Here is a 23393-nt window from a genome sequence, read left to right on the forward strand (position 1 = left end):
CTCCAGCTCACCCGCAACCCTAGTGATGTAGGAAATGGATGGTCTATAGGTACCACGGACATCATGAAGCTATCCATCATTCTAAAACAACAGGCTTCATGCATTAAGTATCCCAATAGTCCTGAGTGGTGCTGTCTGCTTTTATGCACTTTCTCGGTCCCCACGAGGACCTGCGTCCATCATATCCCGACCGTTTATGTTATGACCTTTTCGTTTCTCTTGCCAGGCATCGCTCTGTCCTTTGCTGCGAGCCTGCACTCGCTCCTCCGAGGTGCAGATGAAAGATTCATATGCGAGCGAGCTCGAGAAAGGATGAGGGAATATCTCCACCAGTGGAAGTTAATTAGAATGTGGCGTTGCGGGGCCGTCGCTCCGCTCTTGACATTTCATCTCACTTTTTGCAGACAAATCTGCAGCAGAGAGAGCGAACGAGAGAGAGTGAGTGCCGGAGAGTGAGAGGTAATGCTTGACCTTGCTCGACATGCTGATGCATCGCTGCCGATGGCCCGCATCAGTCTGCCTGTCTGCGATAACGTTCATCGCGAAACAGCACAGAACCATCCCACAAGTTATTTTCCTACCCCGATTAACAATGGTTTATTCACAGAAGCTTTTCAAGATGAGGGAGTGGGTATACAGGCGACGGGCAAGCGGTGAGAAAGCTAAGGAAGCGTTTGAAAGGGCGAACAAAAGGGAAAGAGGGGACTCAAGCTAGGTGTTAACTCATTCAGTACCAACCAAGTCTGAAAAGACGTTTAAAAACGTCTTTGGGAGTGAATGAGTTCATATTAGTTCTGATTTTCGAGAGGAGCAAGTGGGTGGTGAGCAATCCAAGGAAGAACGTTTAATAAGGAAAAGGGCATAGGAACTACTCGCTCAGATTGTTTACAGCAGTGGCCCCCAACCACCAGTCCGCATATAAATATAAATTCGTATAAATGGGTAATAAACGATGGGTTGGGTGATCATATGATACAGTGACAGTGACCAGCTCTGAGCTTACCCTATCAAATGTGGCGGAGTTGACCTCATCCTTTTGTACTTTGGTTTGCAGTAAAGTAAACAAGAAGTAATATTATGAAGACAACAATGACAGATTAAAAACTTTATCTGATGGCCATCTATGACTTGGCGTTACCTTTCAAAGATGAAGGTATTTTGAAAAAAAGAAGTTCCTCACAATGGCTTCGGTGGCGGTTTTCAGTGCAGATGCTTTGAAATTGGCCATTTAAAAATGTCAAACGGTTGCTGGTCAGCAAAAAACATTCTTGTCTGAACCACTCTGCGGCGCCATGAAGGTTGGAGGCCACTGGTTTGCAGCTGCAGCTTTTGTGAGTGCAACAAGTGGGTGTTTGTGAGGCAGGCAAGCAAGTGAGTAAATTCCAGTTGAGCTAATCTTTTTAAAACAAAAGTGAAAAAGGAAATAAGCTGTACAGTAATGCAAACATATTGAATAATAATAATACTAGTAAAATAATAATACAACGTTTTTACTTTTTGTCACCCCAGACCAACAGACTCGGACACCCTTGATCTAGTTTTTTTTTTTTTTGCATTTATTTTTTACATACATTTACTCTATTCATCTATTTACGCTATCAGGTACGTTGCAGCCCGCATTGGTCGCTCTATGCAGAAATATTGAATGACCAGCCCAGCCATCTGTGACACTGAACAGTATCAGTGGTTAAAAAAAACAAAACAAAACATGGCTGGTCTTGTTTCCGACCCTTAGCAGTATGACACATCAAAAACCGAAAGTTTCAAACTAAACAGTTCTCTCTTTGGATTCTCCTCCCTTTGAGAGAAAACATTACAATCGCTCGGCTAAATGGGAAAGAAAGGTTGGAAACATTTGTCGCTGGGGGAGATGATCAATCAGGACAAAGACAAACATTGTTTCTGGGTGTGTTTGTGTGCGTGCGTGCGTGTGGCGTTTATGGTCGCCATGTGGCTGTGGGGAAGGTGGAATTGTGGAAAGCAGACTGTATTATTGGACAGCAGTGCCGCTCCCAGACGATGATGCAGGCAAGGTGATGGATCTGTTTAATGCCGGCTTTACGGCCGGCAATCCCCCCGCCGAGGATTTCTCACTGTCAGAATGCTTAAAGGCAAACCCGAACCGCCGGGGAAGATCCAAATGACCCCTTCAGAAAAACGAGCGCTTCCACGCCGAGCGCTCAAATCGCGCCGACACGCCTCACTGTTCCTACATCCTTCATTTTTCTTTTTCTTTTTTTTTTCTCAATTTCTTTCAAATGCTTGACTCCATTTTCTCGCCTTTGGAAGATTGCACGACAAGAAAAGAAGAGCGGCAGCAAGGTGACTCAGTTGGTTGATTGTGGCACCTGCAACCGTCACGAATGTGACATCGACTGGCTACACACTCTGCGTTTGGAGCAGTGTGGAGGAAAATTGGGGAGATAAGGGTTTCGACGGGCTTTGAGGGTTGAGGATTGGGTAAAGATGGAATTAAGACCTCTGGGTATTATTTGGGTGAGGTTTGCTACCTACTGTCCATTGAAAGTGACATCATATGATGTCACCTTGGGAATGTCAAGGGTCACCTGTTTTCTGGGTGTGGTCATGTGACATTTGCAAGGCGAGTCCGTAGGCGGTTTGACGTCAATTTCCATTGACAGCAGGGGGCAGTACAGGACAAAATGGCGGCCCTTTGTGATATGAGAAAATGGTGCATTTCAGGCTTTTAAAAGAGTACAATGAGGACTAGCATTGGGCTAGGGTTTTATTTGGGCTTTGGTTCGAGTTTTTTCAAAGAATTATTAAGGTCAGGCTTTAGATGTTATGGTTAGGACAAGTTTGAAATTGGCAAAAGGAATGTTGAGCATGACTAGTTATATTTTGGACTGCGTTTAGGTTAAGGCAGAATCAAGGTTGAGGTTTAGTTTAGAGTTGTTGTAGGGTTTGGGGTTAGGCCTTGGAATTAGGTTTAGGGTGTTTCTAAAAATGGTGTTAGTGTAGGATTGACCGTGGGTTACAGAGCTTTTTCACCCACCACCCCCTTCCATCAGGGACACAAAATTAGACCCTGGTTGACGTGATCAAAAAACAGTCTTCCTGTGGTTCTTCACTCCTTGAAAAGGTTCCTGGTGGAAAAATGCAACATTTGAGGAAAAATATTCCTATCAGGACAGCCTGGTGCTCCAGTGGTTAGCGGGTCGGCCTCACAGTGCAGTGGTCTTGGGTTCAATTCCAGCTCCGGCTTCCCTGTGTGGAGTTTGCGTGTTCTCCCCGGGCCCGTGTGGCTTTTCTCTGGGTACTCCGGTTTCCTCCCACATTCCAAAAACATGCATGGCAGGCTGATTGAACGCTCTAAATTGTCCCTAGGTGCGAGTGTGAGCGACGATGGTTGTTTGTCTCTGTGGGCCCCCACCTACGCACCCCCCGCGACCCTTGTGAGGATAAAGCAGATCGGAAAATGAATGAATGACTGAATGAATATTCCTATCAAGTTTTCCTTCTTGTTGTTGTAGGTTGTCCTAACTCACATCGGGTCATTTGGCACTACTGCTCTGCTGCAGCTGGTATCGGCGCCAGAGTTTGTAAAACGTGCAAGACTTTTTTTCTTTTTTTTGGGGGGGGGGTATAAATTGCTGCGATTCATATTCAAAATGGAAGGCTTAAGCGTGAAGGTAACGTGTGAATCTTCTTTTACATGTGTCTCTCTTATCTTAAGTGGCTAAGTGAAAGAGCCCGGGTACACTTCATGTCGGCATTAGGAATAGTGTAATAATAAGCTACTTAACCGCATAACACTCAGACTCTGCGGCCGGCGAGTGATCATGTGAGGAGGGAGGGATGTCAATGAGGAAGCGGAGCCATGCGGTGCAGATAAGAGCATATTAGAAAGGGGAAAAAAAAGATAACCAGTGGGAAGAAGAGCACAAGAGGTCTTGAACGCTCATAAGAAGACCGGGTGAACCTGTGAGGGTTAGTATTTAGGACTTTTCAAAAATGAAGGTGAGCGTTGCTTGATTTGTCTGTTAGGATCAGTTAGGGTTCGGTGAGATTCGTGTTGGGGTTTGATTGGGATTAAAATGGTCGGAAAATAGGGTTAGGATTTCGGGATTAGTTTGGTTCAGGTGTTAGCATTGAGAAATTATTAAGTTGTAGGGTAATAATAAGATTTGGGTTAGGATGGAATTGGTTGTAATCGTAGTTTAGGAGAATGTTCAGGGTTGGATTGGGTTCGGGTAGCAAAAGGATTACGGTAGGGCAGCACGGCGGAACAACTGGTTAGCACCTCGGCCTCACAGTGCAGAGGTGCAGGGTTCGATTCCAGCTCCGGCCTTCCCGTGTGGAGTTTGCATGTTCTCCCCGTGCCCGCGTGGGTTTTCTCCGGGTACGCCGGTTTCCTCCTACATTCCAAAAACATGCATGACAGGCTGATTGAACACAAAAAAAAAAATTGTCCCCGTGTGTGAGTGTGAGCGTGGATGGCTTTTCATCTATATGTGCCATGCGATTGTCTGGCAGCCAGTTCTGTGGGTGTACCCAGCATACTGCCCAAAGACAGATGGGATAGGCCTCAGCATGCCCGAAACTCTCGTGACGATAAAAGCAGTTCAGAAAATGGATGGATGGATGGATGGATAGATGGATTATGTTCGGTAAAATGGTATTCCCCATAAGCACCCATAATGGTGGCACTAACACAAGAGGATTGTAAATAGAAGAAGAGGATAATTTGAAGTCAAACTTTAGAAATGATTCAGGATTAGGATCTTGTTCGGGATTGGGGTTGGGCTCATCAGAACATTTGAGGAACGAAAAAGGAAGTATGCATGTTCAGTTTGAGACAAAAGGAATATTCCCATCCCAAGATAAAGTCAAATAAAGCTTTTCTGTAAAAGAAGAAGAAAAAAAAACCTCCGTTAAAGCCTGCCGTATTATTTTCCTGATGTGACGTTCTCACCATTTGTTTCGTTCCTCCAGATTGAGACGGCCTTTCATGGGCACACAATGAGTTCTTTTCAGCTTCGGAGCGGCCCCCAATCTTGATAAACCATCAAACGTTTGTCTCGACTCCAGAGACTGTTTCATTAGCAATTTGAGGGGGAAAAAAGGGGGGTGGGAGGACTGGCTCTGACCCCGCAATTAATTAGGATGTCATTTGTTGGGGTAAGAAATGAATTCAAAGAGAAATAATTGTCTTCGATAAACGACTTTCATGTGTTTTCCCCGCAGTCATTTGCCTGTCTATCATTCTGTGCCATTTCTGAAGAGTTCTGGACGCAGTTGTGCACTCCAACTTGAACGTACGCCGCCGCTTGGGCTCCCCCTGCAGGTTCAAATTTCAACTGAAGTCGTAACTCGAGATTGTGATTTAGAGATTGTGTGCGAATGCTGAAGGCTGAACTGAAATGCTGTGGATTTAATTGGATTGTTGAAATGGAAAATGTGTTTTCGTGGTTCCAATCAGACAAGAAATTGGGAATTTTATAGTCAAATTGTGGGATATTTGAAATGTGATCAGGAGGACATCGTCCAAAATGAACTGAGTAGTGTAAATTTAAAATGCAGTGGCCATTTCTCGCAATCAGTTGAGTCACCTTGAAAACACAAAAATTATTTTATATATACAGGTGTGTATATATATATATATATATATATATATATATATATATATATATATATATATACAGGTAAACTGTATATATATTTTTTTTAACATGAGCAGGATAATTTGTGTATTTATTGATGGATAAAATTGCTTCATTTATCTGTAAATGGACAAATTCATTTAATTTTGGCCATTTCAGGATGAAAATTTGAATTGTTTTAAAAATAAACATTTCTGGAGTGTGAAGAATAGTAGCCCAAATTTTCAGTATTTCGTTTTTTAGTTAAATGGCTTGAAAGGTGAGGAACTTTTATTTCGGGGCATCTTATTCACTTGAATAGTCCCATGAGAGAAATGTGAAATTGTGGCAAATGAAAAATAAAACAGCAACTGGATTGCGCTCAAAGTTTTAACACAATCCCACTGGCACGTGGTCGCTCGCGATGTTGTGTGCTCAAGCCTTGTTGATATTTCAGGACGGAGTACTTTTGTGCACGCGTGGACGCCATTAGCCAACCTGCCAGGATAAGCCAAGGCCACGAAAGATCACAGGTGAGGCCGGCGGGCCGTCGGAAAAAAAACTTTTCAATATTTCACAGACGGTCATATTTATTTCACGCAGCTATTACGAGGCGGCGTGGCGCTGAGGCGAGATGGAGGCAAAGCGGAGTGTTCCGCATATAGAAAAGGACTGGAAATGGGAACATTGAGGCATCCATTTGGGGACATGACAATTTTATGAGGACACAAAAACAGCATTCCCTTGGAAGTTTTGCATCGTCCATTGAATCGGGGCAGCTGTTTCGACTTGAAACTAAGGTTCAGGTTTTAAGGCGAGGGTGTAAGAGAGGGTTTCAGTTCCAAGCAGGGGTTACGCCTTCGTCTTGAGTTTTTAAGACACTCTAGAGGTTCAAATTTGGGTGGACTTTCCTTGTGTCTGATATGCGCTAGATGTGTGTGTGCGTGTGCACAGTGCAAAAGCAGTCTAAATGTCTTTGTCAGTGCATCCACAACAGACAAACACACTCACACACAGACACACACACAAGGTTATTGATTTTTGTCATCATCCTGTCTAAATAAAGTTTTTCACGGACATGGAGCTGCTTTGAAAACAGCGACCTGTTACTCAGGCCAAGTGAGTGATGATGACGCATCAGGAGGCACGTTTGAGCAAAATCAAACATCTCCGTCCTATTGATCTCCGAGGGCTCAATTCATTGCCCCCCCCCCTCCCTCCGCAAATGTTTTTTTTTTTTTTTAATGTTGAACTGTTTATATTTTCTCTTGCTTCTAGAATTTTTGATATATCCATCATTAGATACAATATTTTAATGGTATGCATGTGGTGAAATGCTCTTTGCGTCTGACGGGCAATGTTAGCCTTTGTATGTGAAAGGCAAGCACGGAGTAGGATGAAGGAGTCATGGTGCAGTTATTGAACAGTAACCGTGCTTCCACTGAGACCTCTGAAGGTGAGACTGACCCTGGTGAGCGCTTGACGGACAGGCAACGGCAAAGCGGCGGTGTGCGGCTAATTAGATTTAACAAAAATGGTAGGCCCCTGAGGACGGCCATGTGACAAGCACATTGATTCACCGCCAGCCTCGCCTCGCCTCCATTTAATGCCTCGCCCCTCCACTTTGATTCATCTGGCGCTCGCCCATTATGATGAGTCCGTGTTTACACAATGTATTTGCGACCGCTCGCTAATGGGACGGCGGGGCAAACGGGGGACGTCTCCACCTTCGCCCTTCTCCCGTGCTTGTGATTGTTTTAATTGCTTCATTTCATGGCTTATTTCTTTGCTTCTCAGTTTTTTTTCTTTTTGTGTGACATTAGTGAGTGCTGACATTTCACGTGAGATGGAGCATTGGGGGTGTGATTAATGTCTTGGAACACGTATTGCTTCATCTTATTCTGTCTTGTCAAGTTAAGTACAAGTTTCTTGTCAAATGTGCTCTATGTGTAACACAGAGCACAGATGAAATTTCTTCTGTACATATATTTTCGTGTTGTGAATTCAGTGTATTTTTGCTTCATGAACATTTTGGTGAACAAGTTCATTCTGGTGCTTACGAACGTTTTATGAACAGCAGTTCATTTTTCTTCAAGAGTGCCAGACTTTCTCTTGTTTGACTTCAAGGAGAAAACCTCGCTAAATACACAAAATGAGCCTCAATTAGTCACACAAGGCCGTTATTTGACAATCCCGGCCACCGACAGTTGCACAGCGTGTACATTATCAATGCGTGCTTGGAGGGGAAACTAAAAACAAAAAACAATGTGCGATGACACACGGCAGCGCTGTGAACAGCTGACTCCCCATCTAGGCAAACAATATGGTATCCTTCTTTAATGGTCAAGAACTTTATGAGAAGGTCAGCGAGGATTCAGGAGGAAAAAATTATGAACGAGTAGATTTGTGAGCTAAACTTTGAACTAGTTCAGTCGAACAGGGATGGGCAACTCTGGTCCTCGGGGGCATCAGGATTGTTATCCAACTAGTGCAGACATCTATCTATCTATCTATCTATCTGTCAAGCTAGCTATCTCTAGCGAGCTAGAGATAGCTTGCTAGCTATCTGACTGTCTCAGTATCTTTCTGACTATCTACAATAGCTATTCATCAACTTGGCTATTTCTGTCAAGCAATCCACTGAAAATACGTATATCTACAAACAGACTGTGGATGGACATGATGGACAGACAGCTAGTTATCTAATCGTGGAAGTGTGGAAGGAGCGAAGGACAGATAGCTAGCTACAGATGTCTAGCTCGGTACATGGACAGATAGCTGTGATCCAGTGAGAGCTCATCATCTCTCTCACTCTCTCCCTCCCTCTCTCTCTCTCTCTCTCTCTCTCTCTCTCTCTCTCTCTCTCACAGACACACACACACACACACGCACGCACATGCACACACTATAGATGCACACACACTACAGACGCACAGCCCAACAGCAAAGAGAGTGTTTGTCTTGTTTAATTAGAATCCAGAGTGCAGCTCTATTGCTTTTGTCAGTGAGGATGTTGATGGCGCTCATCTGTAAGCCAGGCCACATGCTCTGCCAAGGCAACGCAATCACAAAATGTCCAAGACGGCCGTATACGCAGCCTTAGTCCCCAATGCTAATTAGTCGCTCCCTTGACAATTGGCCACAGTTCTGCTTGAAATGGATTCAACAAGCGGCCAGCGAACCAATCGACTATTGTGGCCAATGGTCACACCAACATGAACGGACAGACAGCTCGTGAGTTACATGCTGTACTAACAAGGCTGTTTTGAACATTGCACATGTGTACTTGATGTCGTGATTGACCTTAGTCCGTTTTGACTTTCTGTATTGTGTTATCATTGCACAATTGTAATATCTGTATTATTTGAATACCAGTATTGTAACGTACATTGTATAGGTTGCATGTATTGCTTTTACTTTCTAAAATGTTTGACCCTTGTCACGTCTTTAAATGCTTTGCTCGGTATTTCAACGCTATTGCCCGGCGTATTTCATTAAAAACTGTGTATGTGTATGTGTATGTGTGTGTGTGTGTGTGTGTGTGTGTGTGTGTGTGTGTGTGTGTGTGTGTGTGTGTGTGTGTGTGTATCGCATTCATTACAAGGTGCTACCTGACACGCGCAGATTAACCTTTATCGCAAGCATCCGGTGCGATGGTCAAAATCTGACAGCTCCCCAATAGGCAACAAGCAGAAAGGGCATTGCGAGTGGTGTGTGAAATACCACCGTGGCGCCCATTGAGCCTCACAGTCCTCGTTTTGTTTTGCTTTTTTTTCTTTTAAATCAGCACCATGTTTTGTAACCCCCCCCCCAGCACCACCACCACCATCACCACCACACGTGTTCCCATTCACTCACAGGACTTCAACGACGACGCTTCAAACGCGAGACGCCTAGTGAAGGTCAGTCTCTCTCCAGGCAGGTTTCATGTAATATTCATCAGAGAAAATGAAAGACTTGTCCAAAAATAGGGAATGTCAAATATATATATAGAAGTGAACAAAGGCAACTTGAGCTTTGTTCGCTTTCCGAGCAAAGTGTCTGACAAGAAGATGATAAGACGACGGAGGCCCGTTTGAACCAGAACATGAGTTAAAGTGTTATCTCTAAAAAAGAAAAGAAAAAAAACCCAGTGAGTATTCCCAAACTTATGTTGCCTTTTTTAAATTTTTGTCACTCTCACAGCAGGTTGAAAAACTGTTTCCCTGCCCTCTCAAAACAAGCTGACTTTTCAACTCGACTTCTTCAACAGCGGCGAAAGTTGCGGGCAAGACCTTTTCGCACTGCACTTAGCACAGCGTGGAGCACTTTTGATCACTTCATTCATTGTATCTGTGCACGGCACCGCGCTGCTAACGAGGTGTTTTGTCATCTTTTATGTGTTTTGCTTGGGTCAGCAACTGTTTACCACTTCTTTGTCTCCATGCCAGCGATACACAGACAGCCTTGTGACCAGGTCACTCAAAGTTCACTGCTGCAAGTGCTACTCTTGACTTTCAAGTTTGGTTGTGGAGCAGCGTGCACAGTTTTGACATTTTGTCATGCGGGAGCCTCGATATGAAAATGTGTGTTTGCTGCGGGCGGCACGGTGGTAACTGGTTTGCATGTCCGCCTCACAGTACAGAAGTCCAGGGTTCAAATCTGGGCTCCGGCTTACCTGTGTGAAGTTTTCTTCAACAGGCATCAGCGACTACGTTACGTGCAGCCAATAACCCTCTCAAAAATGGAATATTAGCAATATTCTTGTTGTGCAAGGCTAAGTAAGCACCTGCAAAAAAAAAGAAAAAAAAAGAATCAGATCTCTGGGCTATTCCTTTTCTAATCTGAATATTTGGTCATATAAAAGCGGATGAGAATCTCCCCGTTGAAAGGAGAGTTCAACTTGTGTGCTTGGCATGTTCTGTCCGCAAGGAGTCGTGGTTCTTTTGAGGAGAGGAACTACTGTACTTGTATGTACAACCGGTTGGAAATATACAAGCAGAGAGTGTCGGGCGGCACGTTTTGAAGCATTTTAGTTTTCAGGCTTTCCAGCACACCAGAATGGTGCCAGATCATTCCTTTTGTACCTGTTTTGCTGTGCACAATTGATCTTGCTCCAATTTGGATGCATTTTGCTCTCCTTGGTGTATTTTTTTTGGGGGGGGGGGGGGGTTAATAATCCCTGGTTTACTTCTTTCTGGTTCGTCATTATTTGCACATTGTCAAGTGTAACCGACTACTTTTTGTAGCATTTCAAGTTCATTATTCTGTTCTTTTGGGACTTCTTTTCTCGACTACACTTTTCTCGACTTGTTCGCTTGCACTTTTTATTCCTCCGTTTTTGCTCTTTTATACTTTGCAGTTTTATTTGTTACCTTACCTTTTTGTCATAAAATATGGAAGTTTTACGGTTCTCCGGGGTCCAATCAGTCGCACCTCACAACACATTCTATTCTGGATATATTTGTGCCGCGCAATATTTATTTATGTTTATTGCCACTAATTCAATACGTTTTGAAGAAACAAGATCCACTGCCATGTTTGTGATCAGTGTGTGTGTGCGTGTGTGCGTGTGTGTGTGTGTGTGTGTGTGGTCATTGGGAGGCGGGGTTGGTCGTTCAATCCAGGGCCGCCACTGTGCTTACGACAAAGGACAAAGCCATGCACAGGATGAAACCGAGTGACTCCCGCAGTAGCAATGGAGCGCTATTACACGGCCCCTGCGAGGCAATCAGGCCGCTCACGTTATTGATTATCCCCCCCCCCCCCCACCCCCCTCCCGACACTCGCCCCCACCAAATCTCTCCAAAGCAGATTGCCAACAATCAAGATTTATTATCTGGCTATCTGGTATGATTATCGGCGCAAGGATGCTAACGGGGGCGGGGGGGGGGGGGGGGGGGGCTTTTGTTGGATTAGTCATGGCTGAGGTCGTAATAACCTGCGCTCGAGTGCTTAAAATGATTGCGCCGGACAATTTCTATAGAATGCGGATTGATCGCCAACCGCAGCATTTTTACACGGAGGAGGGCGCATAATTCAATGTCTTGCCTTTCCTTGTAGATGTCCACCACAGTGATCCCTCACTTATCGCGGTTAATGGGGACCGAGACCACCCGCGAAAGACGAAAAACCGCGAAGTAGGTACACCCCCCCCATACAGGTATATGTACATGTGTGTGAGTATGTATAATGTTTATAAGGCCAAATTTAAGGGTAGACATGTATGTAGAAGTAAATGTCTGGAGTATTTAACATTACTTAATGCTATATACTAACAAATATATAAGATGTATAAGTTAGGTTATTTTAGTGTATAAATAACAAAATACAGTAAACATAAACATGAAATGTACATGCAGTACTGTATATGTTGCTCTATGTGACTCGCTGTTGTTTTGCTGACTTTCGCTGCCTCTCGCGGACCTTTTGCGGCATTTTCGCGATCCATTGCTCGTGACCGTAGGCGAGTGTTGGAATGTACAAGAATAAATATGTGAAGTCTATATTTGATGAAAACAAAGTCAGGATATTACAAGAAAAAAGTTGTGATGTGTTGAGGATAAAGTTTTAATTTGGTGGGAATAAAATCATAATTTGCGGCGGGTGTTACAATCCCAATATGACAAGAAAAACTGTCTGTAAAAGTGTCCTGGCCGCTTCTGTTTCTCAACATCCGCTGAGCGAGGGTTGCAGTCTTTCTCTGTCTTTCCCCAAAATTTATCAAAGGACGGCCCAGCGCCTGAAAGGTTTCTGGTTTGGATAAGTGCCGTGGCAGGCTTTCCTGACGGCCTCGACATGGCCGTTGAGTTTGTGCGTCCTTAGAGACCGACAAAGACAACCGGAGAAAGTATTGTTTACGCTCATCACTCTTGGACGTGTAATCAAAATGCATTAACATGCACTAACGATGTTACCCTCCTCGCTGGCGACTATAATGCCGCAGGTATCATTTATTACCCGAGAAGACGTCCATCCCCGGCCTGAGGTAATTGCATGTACAAGGTTGATGGCCGTTACGCTGCGCCAATCAAATATGAGACAATGTGAACTTCACAGGAGAAAATGAGCCGGCAAAGTCAAAATAAAGGTCCGTTATCAGACGGCGTGTTTCATTTGGAAACGACAACAAAGTCATGCTAAAAAGTCAGCTCCCGCCGGCTCGTATGAAACAAGAAAGTCGTTTTTGTTCGGCAAACTGCTGATTTTAAGGATTAAAAAAAAATGTTATTCCACATGTATGGCGGCCCGGTGATCCACTGATTTGTGTGTCGGCCTCACAGTGCAGAGGGTCAGGGTTCGATTATGGCTCCGGCCTCACTGTGTGGAGTTTGCATGTTCACCCCGGCCTGCGCGGGTTTTCTCCGGGTACTCCGGTTTCCTTCCACATCCCAAAAACATGCATGGCAGGCTGATTGAACACTCGAAATTGTCCCTAAGTGTGAGTGTGAGCGTGGATGGTTGTTTGTCTGTGTGTACCCTGTGATTGGCTGGTAACCAGTTCAGGGTGCCCCCCACATACTGCCCCAAACAGCTGGGAGAGGCTCCAGCACATCCACGACCCTTGTGAGGATATGAGCGGATTGGAAAATGGACAGATGGATGGATTCCACATGGAGGCATAGTGTTAGATAAGCAATATTTTAATTTTAAGAGAATACAAAGATTTCACTTTTTTAGAAAAACGTTCAAAATGAATGTCATTTTTTTTTTTACAAGAGTGTGGTACTTGTTTCATGATTCAATATTTGTGCATGAGTTTTGTGGCAATTTTAGAGACGACGTTGGCATAAAATCTTTTAGAATAAAGTACTAGAACAAGAAAAAAAGAATGACTATCGTAATGTTTGGAGGATAATGTTGGATGTTTACAATAAAATGCATCTTACACAAAAATATGATAACATTGAATTTCAGAAAAATCTCAATTTTGTAAATCATGAGGTAAATCATGATCAGTACTAAGTCATAATATCGAAGATGAATAAAAGTAGTGACATTATTGAGATCGAGTCTTAATGCTACAGAGAAAAAGTGAACACAAATGTAAATGTGTCATTTGCCAATTGTATGCAAGGGAAGACCATTATTCTGTTAGGCATTGGGAACGTCTGTGCTGGATTGCGTCAGTAAGTCAGGGAGGAAAGAGGTCTAATTGGCAAGGTTACGGCAGGTGAGGTGTTCCAAAATGCTGGCAGATGTTTGCAGCGAGCAGAAAGCATTAAGGAAGCCAGCGAATTAGCGGCGGGAGCAGCTGCTCCTTCCAGATGTTGGTGGCATTCCTCTTTGCCTTTGATTGAAAAAGTCACATTTATTCACTTCAAGCTCTTCACTTGGCGTGCCACCGCTTCCCGCTCAGGAAGAGAGAAAAAGGGCCAATTGAGGAGAAGGCTCAAAGACTTCAAAGTATACTGGGCTCCATGAAAAATGTGACCAGAATGAGGTGGCACAGTTATGAGAATAACAATTTGGAGTGTTCAATCAGCCTGCCATGCATGTTTTTTGGAATGTGGGAGGAAACTTGAGTACCCGGAGAAAACCCACGCAGGCCCGGGGAGAACATGCAAACTCCACACAGGAAAGCCAAAGCTGGAATCGAATACCTCTGCACTGTGAGGTGGATGCGCTAACCACTTGACCACCGGGCCGCCTGTACGAGATATGAACGGTCAAATCCAAAGACGAAATGAGAACACTCGCAAGGAGCTGCAGTGGGCCGAAATACACGCTCAAGTTGGGCGAACTGGACTTCAAGTCCTGAAGTCGCCCACTGTGCCACGCCCTTTAAAGGAACGCACCTCCTACCCTGTGGAGGTTCCACTGTATGTCGGCCAAGCTGAGATTTACATTGAAATCTTAACTATGTTTTCTTTAAGTTTGTGCAGCCGTTTAAACAAAATGTTCCTGGAGGATGAAGACGCTTGAGCAGGATGTTTGCAACACACACACACACGCACACAAAGGCGCAAACTCCGTCCTATACCTGGGCCAAGAAATAGCAAAATTGTCTGAAATGATGTCTTTTTGGCTCATTTCCATGACACGCACATTTTACCAGATCCTCAGGCAGTGCAATGACAGCCGATATACTTTCTTGAATCCTGAAAGTCTCCAGTTAAGTTCCTCGAAAACTTGAATCCTTCTTTTTGACTCTTAATTATAGTGAATAAAATGCAAAGTTAATCATGCAAAAGTGCACCTGGATGTGCCCTCCCACAATGGCTAATGAAGACCCCCAAGGTCTGGCCTATTTACCCAGAAACGCTGTGAATTTTAAGCAGTGAGTGCTGGGTCCAGATTAAAAAGCGGTCCAGCGTTATTTTGGCCTGTTGTTGTGTTTTTCAAAGTCTCCAGCCTGCTAACATACTTCAGTGTTTGGGTGTTCCAATTTTACAACTTTATTCAAGGTCAAGGCTAACAGAGCCCCGAGGAAAACAAAACAACACAATTTTATGACTAAAACTGTGAAATGTGACATCACCTTAAAATATTTCCTTTTTACTTTCTGATTAAAAAAAGCTAGTATTTTACAAGAAAAAAAAGCTATTTTAATATTTCAAGAAGAGTTCGAAGTGAAGGAAAATGTCAGCTAGCGATTGGCCGCTTGTTGCTAGGCAGAGTTGGTAGGGTGTAACCATATCTCATTCCCATTCCCTGCGCATTCACCTCCGTTTTTCCACCACATTTCCCAGCCCGTGACAGACTAATCCCTGGTGCTCAGGTAGGACTCGTGTCCTACGTGTAGGGGGAATGACACCAAAAATTATTTATTCCACCTCACAAGAGGACCCGGAATGAGGCTGGTATGTTGGCGAAGCGAAGCTTGCTTTAAGGGTCCCCGAGCAGCATACAAAACATGACCGATCACTTGTGGCCCAGCAGACACACAGCAGCTGTTCACACCTTGTTTCATGTCACGCCTCTCTGATTTTTATTTTTTTTTGGTGCCACATGAAGGATTGAGCGTGACCCTGCTGCTCAGAATAGATCTGGCCACATTTGATCTACATTTTGGACAGATAGAAAAGGGTGGCGCCGAAGGTGAAACTTGGTAGAATTATATATCTAGATATCTTAAAGTGTCATCATTCAAGTTTAAAATGAGATAAGTTTAAGATAAGAAAATTATTATTATTTTACAAGCCAATTGGTAGTTGCTTTTTTTTCTCTGAGGCATTTATGCTTTCGTCCTTTTGAACTCTGCCCAGAGGCTAGCGCTAAATTGCTCTACTTTAATTGGCTTCCATCCATCTATTCATCAATTTTCAACACCGCTTTTTTTTTCCTGAACAGGGTCGCGGAAGGGTGGTGGCGGTGCGGGAGCCTATCCCAGCTAACTTTGGGCGAAAGGCAAACTACACAACGTTGTCGTCAGTCAGTCGCAGGGCCCAAATTGAGACGAACAACCATTCACACCTACACCATCACTGAGTGGGAACCAATCTCACCTTGCGCGTTCACAAGTCAGGCAAGTGTACTACAAGACCATCAGCGATTTTAATTGGCTTATTGGGGTTACAAGTCTGCTTATCATCAAGTGATCAATTGCTAGCTAGCTAGCTAGCTAGTGTGCTTGTAGTGGCTAATGGGGAACTTGTGCTTCGTCCCTATCAATAAAATCCAAATACATATATACATACAACCCAAATGACTTTTTCTAGAATTATCCTATGTAGTTTTTCCGCATAAAATAAATGAACACTACTAGTTTTCCCGTCAAAAGGCAACTTCACTGAGCATGATATAATGACGTTCCATGCTTATGATCACCAGGGCAGAAAGAGCGGGTCTTGTTATTACTAATAGAGCTCCCCGGCTCAGCCTCTTTTCAACTCACGGCCAGGATTCATTACTCCGACACGTTGACTCTATCGCTAATTTGTCCGAGAAGCAAACGCAGACTGATGGCCCGCTCGCCCCGAATGAGCCTGGCCTAATTATGACGCCTTCATTTGTCACGCTGCCGCGTTTGTCGCCCCATTTTAAGTGTTACTTTTAACTTTTGTTGATGTTGTTGCTGATGTTGTCATAAGGCTTGCAAGTAGCGAGGCAGATCATTACTGACATGGTAAATGAAACAAAACAAAAAAAAGAAATGCTTGGGGATGATGACAGTGCATCCAAAAAGTATTTTGCAAGTATTTTGTACATGAAATGTTTGTACATAACATAGTATGACATCTACAGTGAACCCCAATTTACAAAAAGAGCTTTTGTTGGTGTCTATCATCTGTTATTTGCAAAAAAATAAAAAATAAAATACTTGATTTTGTGATTTACTTGATTGCATCACAACCATCATCACTAATTCAATCAGGCAATGCAGTATGAAGGCAACTGTGAAAATATTAAAATATTAAGATACGTGACCTGAATGAAATTTCATATTTCCCACCCCCCCAAAAAATCAAGATATTTGTTCAATTAAAATGTTTAGGTTTTTAATCTTCTATGAACATGTCTGATTATAAAAAAAAATACAAAAATATTGTACAGCGAAAAAATACATATATAAATTAATCCAAAAACAAACAGATCATATTTGGAAAAAAATAAACATAACAAAGACAAAATACAAATGTAGTAGACAAGACATTTGACTGAATGTCCCAAAATATTAACAACAAAACAATATTAAAACAAAGTATAAATAAAAGATGACCAAAAAAAATCCTAAAATATTACAAGTCACTTTTTTGCGGATGCTTTAGAAGTAATTATCTTCATTTTCCCTTCCAATACATCGTCTCCAAAAAAAATGTTTAAAAAACCCACAAAACTCTACACTGCAATATAGCAATTCACAATCAATATTTAGCAAACCAAAACCTAAACCAAACTACACTGTACTCATCAAAGGCATTGATGCAGATGCAGCAAACCTTTTTAATTTGCTCCTGCCTGTCAATCAACACCACTGAAAATGTCCCCCCAAAAAAATCAATTTCCAGCTTGAATCAAGCCAGCCAAGCAACAGTGTTGATTGAACGAGCCTCACAAAGTCCAGTTTTGCTTGAAAAGTGCGAACTGAAAATGAATTTTTAATCCAGGCCAACATTGTTCTCCCCAGGCAAATCAATATTTGCCTCAGCCAATCAGTCGCGGAAACATTGCAGACAATTTAGCTCAACCAATCAAAGGATGGACAAATGCGTTGCTGAGCCTTGCCGAAGTTGCAGAGTAGTAAGTAAAACATTTTCAATGGTATGTGTGTGTTCCACGCCAGCACTCGGGATTCCGCTATCAAATGAAGACAAAAGTCTGCTCGAAATAATTTATGACTAGCTCATGGAGTAGTAAATGTCGGTCCATGCTTCTGGTTGTGTGTGGACCAGCAGGTAGGCCTTGAAGGCACGGACGGGTGTTTTCATCGCAAAATGCAAACTTTTTCAGCCATTCCTGTGGAATTGATCCGTGCAAAGTGTTTTATTCAGACCAAATCTTGCAGAACTTGGTTACTCATTGAAATGCCACAATGGTTCGAAAACGTCATCTTTTGAGGGATGACTTTCTCTTTTGAAACGAGTTAGGTAACGCTCTTGTGTCACTATTTCCGTGACAAAGCGTAGGTTTCACTCTTGCGGCGATGGAGTCTTTCCTGCCCTATAAAAAAAATAAAAAACAAAGGAGAATATAGGATGCACTGATTCAATCGGACAGCTGCAGCTTCCTTCCGCTCGGCTGCGCTTGTCACACGCCAACAAACCTGCAGCAGCAAAACAAAAACAAAAATGATATCTCTTTGATCACCTGAGGAAAGACAGAATCCGCGGCACAAGCTTCAGTCAATACTGTTCAGCAAAGCAAAGGCTAGCAGACAGTTGAAACAAACTGTCATGGGAGACATCACTTAAGGCGCTGATAAATACAAATGCAATATTTTCACAATCATAACAAGCGGGGGTTTTTTCTAACTTTCTTGACAGTTGTACAAGTGTAAAAATAAGTTAACCACTGCAAAATAAAATATTTAAAGATGGGGTCGACTGTTAGCACAATTCGATTCCGGCTCCGGTCTTCCCGTGTGGAAGTTTGCATGTTCTCCCCTGTGCCTGCGTGGGTTTTCTCTGGCTACTCCCGATTCCTCACACATTCCAAATATATGCGTAGCAGGTTAACGGAAATCTCTAAATTGTCCCTACCTGTGATTGGGAGCGCAGATGGTTGTTCGTTTCTGTGTGCCCTGCGATTGGCTGCCAACTGGCCCGCCTACAGCCCGAAGACGGCTGGGATAGGCTCCAGCACCCCCCGTGACTCTTGTGAGGAGAAGCGGATCGGAAAATGGAGGGATGGATGGATTTAAAGATGTTTTCAGAATGCTTTGATCATCCAAAGATTCAAGATTCAGAGTCACAACAAATGAGATTATTATTGTTGAACCCCAAAACCTATTCACTAGCACAAAATGAAAGCACTCGCAAAAAAAAAAAAAATTGCACTCAGAACCGACATGAAAATTGAACCTCCTTGGACAAATCAGAAAATGAAAATCAAGTCACTTTTTTTGTTGTTCATCGAAACGGAGCTGGAGGGGATCAACGTGTCACTTCTGCCCCGTGTGACGGTTGGAGACCTTACGCGGCGGCGCGCGCCAGCCCGGGTCGCCAAGCTTGAACAACGATAACAGATGTTGGCTGACAGGCGGCACCGTTCGTCATTTTCGCGTGGAAGCCAAAGAGGCCGCCTGGTGTCACCGTAAGTCAGCGTCAAGCAAGAAAGACGACATCCAAAAGTTTCAATATTTCAGACACGTGACGAGGCCTATGATGGCGTTTTAAAATCAGAATCGTCTTGGCTGGCAAAGTATGTCAAAAGACACAAGGATTTTATCTCTGTTACTTCTCTCAAAGCCTGAATTGCCGAGCAAAAACATCGGAACGCTGTAGTGTGGTTGTCATTTTCCTTTCGCTTTTTGCAAGTGAGGGACTGATGGATTTCGAACAGCAGCACCAAAGCACATTGCTCATGTTGACAGCGCCCCTTATTCACCTTGGTGCTCCAGGGGCTGGCGAACCCTTTGGCGAGAGCGACTCAAGGTCGATGTTTATTCTTACGGTTCACGCCGCTCTGGAATGCCTTGCTCGCCTGGACATTTGTTGGAAGCATTCAAGACACTGCGTCAAATGCAGCAAAGGAATCTAAGAACACAAGTGGGACGGAGGACCATCTGGCTCCAAAGTACACGATAGACTGTAGACTTCATTGTATCCAGCACCGATTTAAATGCAGCAAAACAGTCCCGGAACAGAACCGTGACGAGCTTTTTGATACTGGGCAGCTCAACTTGGCTCCAGAATGCCCCGAGAGTCCACTGGACCCACTGGCTCCAGCTAGCTAGCTGACCTCGGGGCTACTCTCTAATGCATTTAGCCCCACAAGTAGCCAGCCGAAGCTCGTCGCTACCTACCCAGCTAGCTGGCTAGCTAGCTGGTGTGTCGAACTCCGACTCCCCCAAATCTCTCTCGGCGGTTCAATTATCGGGAAAAAAATCTAAATCTTCATTTTGCTTTTCTATGGTTTTTACGAGGCAAAAAATGCTTTCTCGCTTTGGTTTCACTCCTCTTTATGTTTCACACACATGGCAGATTGACAATCAAAGTGCGCCATACCGTAAAAGGGTGGACGGCAGCAGCAGGTGGCTGCGGCTGTTGAATTGGACTACAGCGGTAGTCGTGTGTTTTGATGAAAGCTTTAGAAAAAGAAAGTGTTTACGGGATAATAATATGACGACGGGATGGAGCGGAGTGGCACTATCAGTCACCTTAAACATGACAGCAAAGGCGCGCGCATACACACACACACACACACACACACGCGCGCGCACACACACCACATCTTCAATGTTGTCACTTGAGTCAGACAGGGAGGTGAATTTGCATTTATATGACAATCACATTTGTTCTTCAGCGTAAGCAGCGCAAGTCAACGTTGATTTGTCACCGTCTTTTTCAGCGATATGAACAGGAATCTCTGTCTGCACAGCGATTGTGTGCGTGCTGAAGGCTGAAAAATAATACAGCGGCGAAGGCCTTGACTTACTTAGAAAAATGGCTCTCTGGAGAGTGTTTCACTTCATAAGAACAGGCACTAATAATTTAAAAAATAATGTCGAGAATGAAAGAGTTTATGCAGGTAAAGTAATTCTTGAAAGAGAAATCTCACAATTTTGTGACTCTGGAAGTTGGAGTAATATTGCTCCTTTTTGCAGAGGATGAAGAATATGTGTTGGTGAATATTCTTTTTGATGTATCTGCTTGTGCTGCTGCAACGTTTGTGTTCAAACATCCATTGTTCAAATTCGCACAACCTGGATGCGAGTTACTTTCGCCCATCGGTGGCTTTTGAGTGGGAGCTTAAGGTAAGTGGATTTGATTGCTGTTTACAGTAAAGTTCAACTAGAAATGGTAACAAACAGATTGAAATTGTTTTTTGTGTGTTTTTGGTTTGGGGTTTTTTCAAGAATTTTTCACCAGGTGCCATAATGCTGCTGTTTTGTTGTTTGCTACTTTCTGACTGCATGAAATCAAATTTTTGTTCTCAAGACAACAAAAATCACTGAAGCCAAGTGACATCTCATATCTTGAGATATTTGTACCGTAAGGGATAACTGTCCATTGCTCACTACAGGTTTAGAACTAAATTAATGTAAACAAAGGTGTAGTGAGCAATGGAGCACCACTCTATATTGTTTTTTTTCATGAGGAACAAAAAAAAAAAATCAATTCTGAGGGGGCGGGGGGGGGGGTCTGTGTGTTGGGGGGCTGGATAATAAAATATATAATATATATAGTAAATATACAATATAAAATACATAAAAAAGAAAATGCAAATATGTTCCAAATATAAAACGTATTTTTAAAATAAAAAATACTGAATGAAAACTCATAATGCACAAACATAACAAATATTACATATTTTTTATTATTTTATTTATATTTATTATTATACCTGCTGAACAGTGTGGTGAAAATATTATTATTATAGCATTAAAATTAAAAGAACACAATCTTCAAATATTCTAAGAGTTTAGATAAAACGTACTCCACAAATGGGCAAGTAATAGATGGAAAAAATATCTTTAAAAAACTTAAAAATATTAGAGAAGAAAAGATAAGACCAAATATAAAATATTACATTACAACATAAATAAACAAATCCAAGGTTATGAATACTAAAATACTCAGTGAAAAACAAATACATCCAAAATATATTGGACAAAAAAAATAGGAAATAAAAATATTGATAGAACACGAAAATAAGACGAGGGAAAGAAAAAAATATATATATAAGCACACGAGTGACAATGCGCAGAAGTGTTACATGTTACGAAGTTGATGTGAATCCACTTAGCCGTGAGTGCATATCAATGCGACCTTGAGGGGTGATGAGGCTTGTAAGACGCTAATGGCAATGGACGCTTCTGATGAAATATGTCCCGTCGAGTACTATTTGCCGTGACGCTTTCCTTTCCTTTGCCGGCTGTCGCTAAGTGCTTTCCTCCCTCGCTCTCATTAGAAAGCCACTACCCAGTCAGCAAAATTGGTCTGGCCCAGCTCTGGGGCAGACACGGCACATACACTCGGCCCACATACCTCAATGAATGACGGTCCTGCGGTGGCCCACGTCTGGCCGCATTCGGCCCAGATCTGAGCCGCATTGTAAAACCATATCTGGCCCTACTCCGGCCCGATGCTGGGCCAGAACAGGTTCCTGATATCAGCCTGAATTCAACCTCAACCAAGCCACATCTTTCATGAGCCATATTTGACCCACATTAAAAAAAAAGTCTCAAAAACGACTGTTATAAAAATATGTTTAGTGTCATAATTTGTGAACCTCACATATTACTCCACATACACTGGAAAAATGTACTTTTCTTTATTTAACAGTGAACACAAAGTCCAAATTGGGATGCAGCTTACTCTTGAACGGTATTTTTCTGTCCATCAAATTGTTGCGCTCTCCACGTCCTCTTTTCTTCTCATGCTCTCCTTCCTGTCACCATCCCGATCAGGAGCCAGATGTGGCCATCTTTTGATTGTGACATCAATTTCCTGGTCTGAGGCCCAAGATGTTAGGCTGTTAGGTCTCACAGCAGCTGTAAGAACTGTAAGAAAACAAGAATGTACGGTGTGTTAGGAAAACAAACATTTGTACATGTCATGAACAATGAATGGTCAGTAAAAATAACCCCTGAAATTTCTTATAATAATAATACATTTCGTTTTTAAGCGTCTTTCAAGACACTCTAGGACACTTTACAACCAAAACTAAACTAGGTGTGACGCTGTGGGGAGGAATATTTGCCACCAAAAACTAAACGGGAATAACTTTTAAATAGTTAATACTGAATTTGAATTACGTGAATTGAAGGTCAGTGGCTCGGATAATGGATGGATTTGTATATTTTACTCTGAATCATATTGAATAACTGAATCTGAATTGTACAATCTGAATTTGAAACGATAGACTTTTTTTTTCTTTGAAACTGTATTTGATCCTCACTGAAAATTAAATTCTGTTTATTTTCATATTCAGTCTTACAAATACAAAATGACATTTTTTTCAACGTCAGATTTTGTTTTTGAATTGAGGTACTAAGTTTTAAATTAACTTTATGGTCAAGTATGAAGTATCCGGTTTGTATTGCAGCAAACTGAATCAAAATTATTTCATTGTATTTCAGTGCAGAAAGGGTTCTTTTTGGCAGCACCTCTGACTGTTCAATCACCTACATTTTCACAAGTGATGTGTCGGTCACGAACGAGCCAGTACAAAGAGCCGGCTCTTTGAAGTGAACGATGAGCCTTT

Source organism: Hippocampus guttulatus, chromosome 3, assembly GCF_054856545.1.
Source record: "Hippocampus guttulatus isolate MCC_2025c chromosome 3, RoL_Hgut_1.0, whole genome shotgun sequence".
In the NCBI taxonomy this organism is placed as follows: domain Eukaryota; kingdom Metazoa; phylum Chordata; class Actinopteri; order Syngnathiformes; family Syngnathidae; genus Hippocampus; species Hippocampus guttulatus.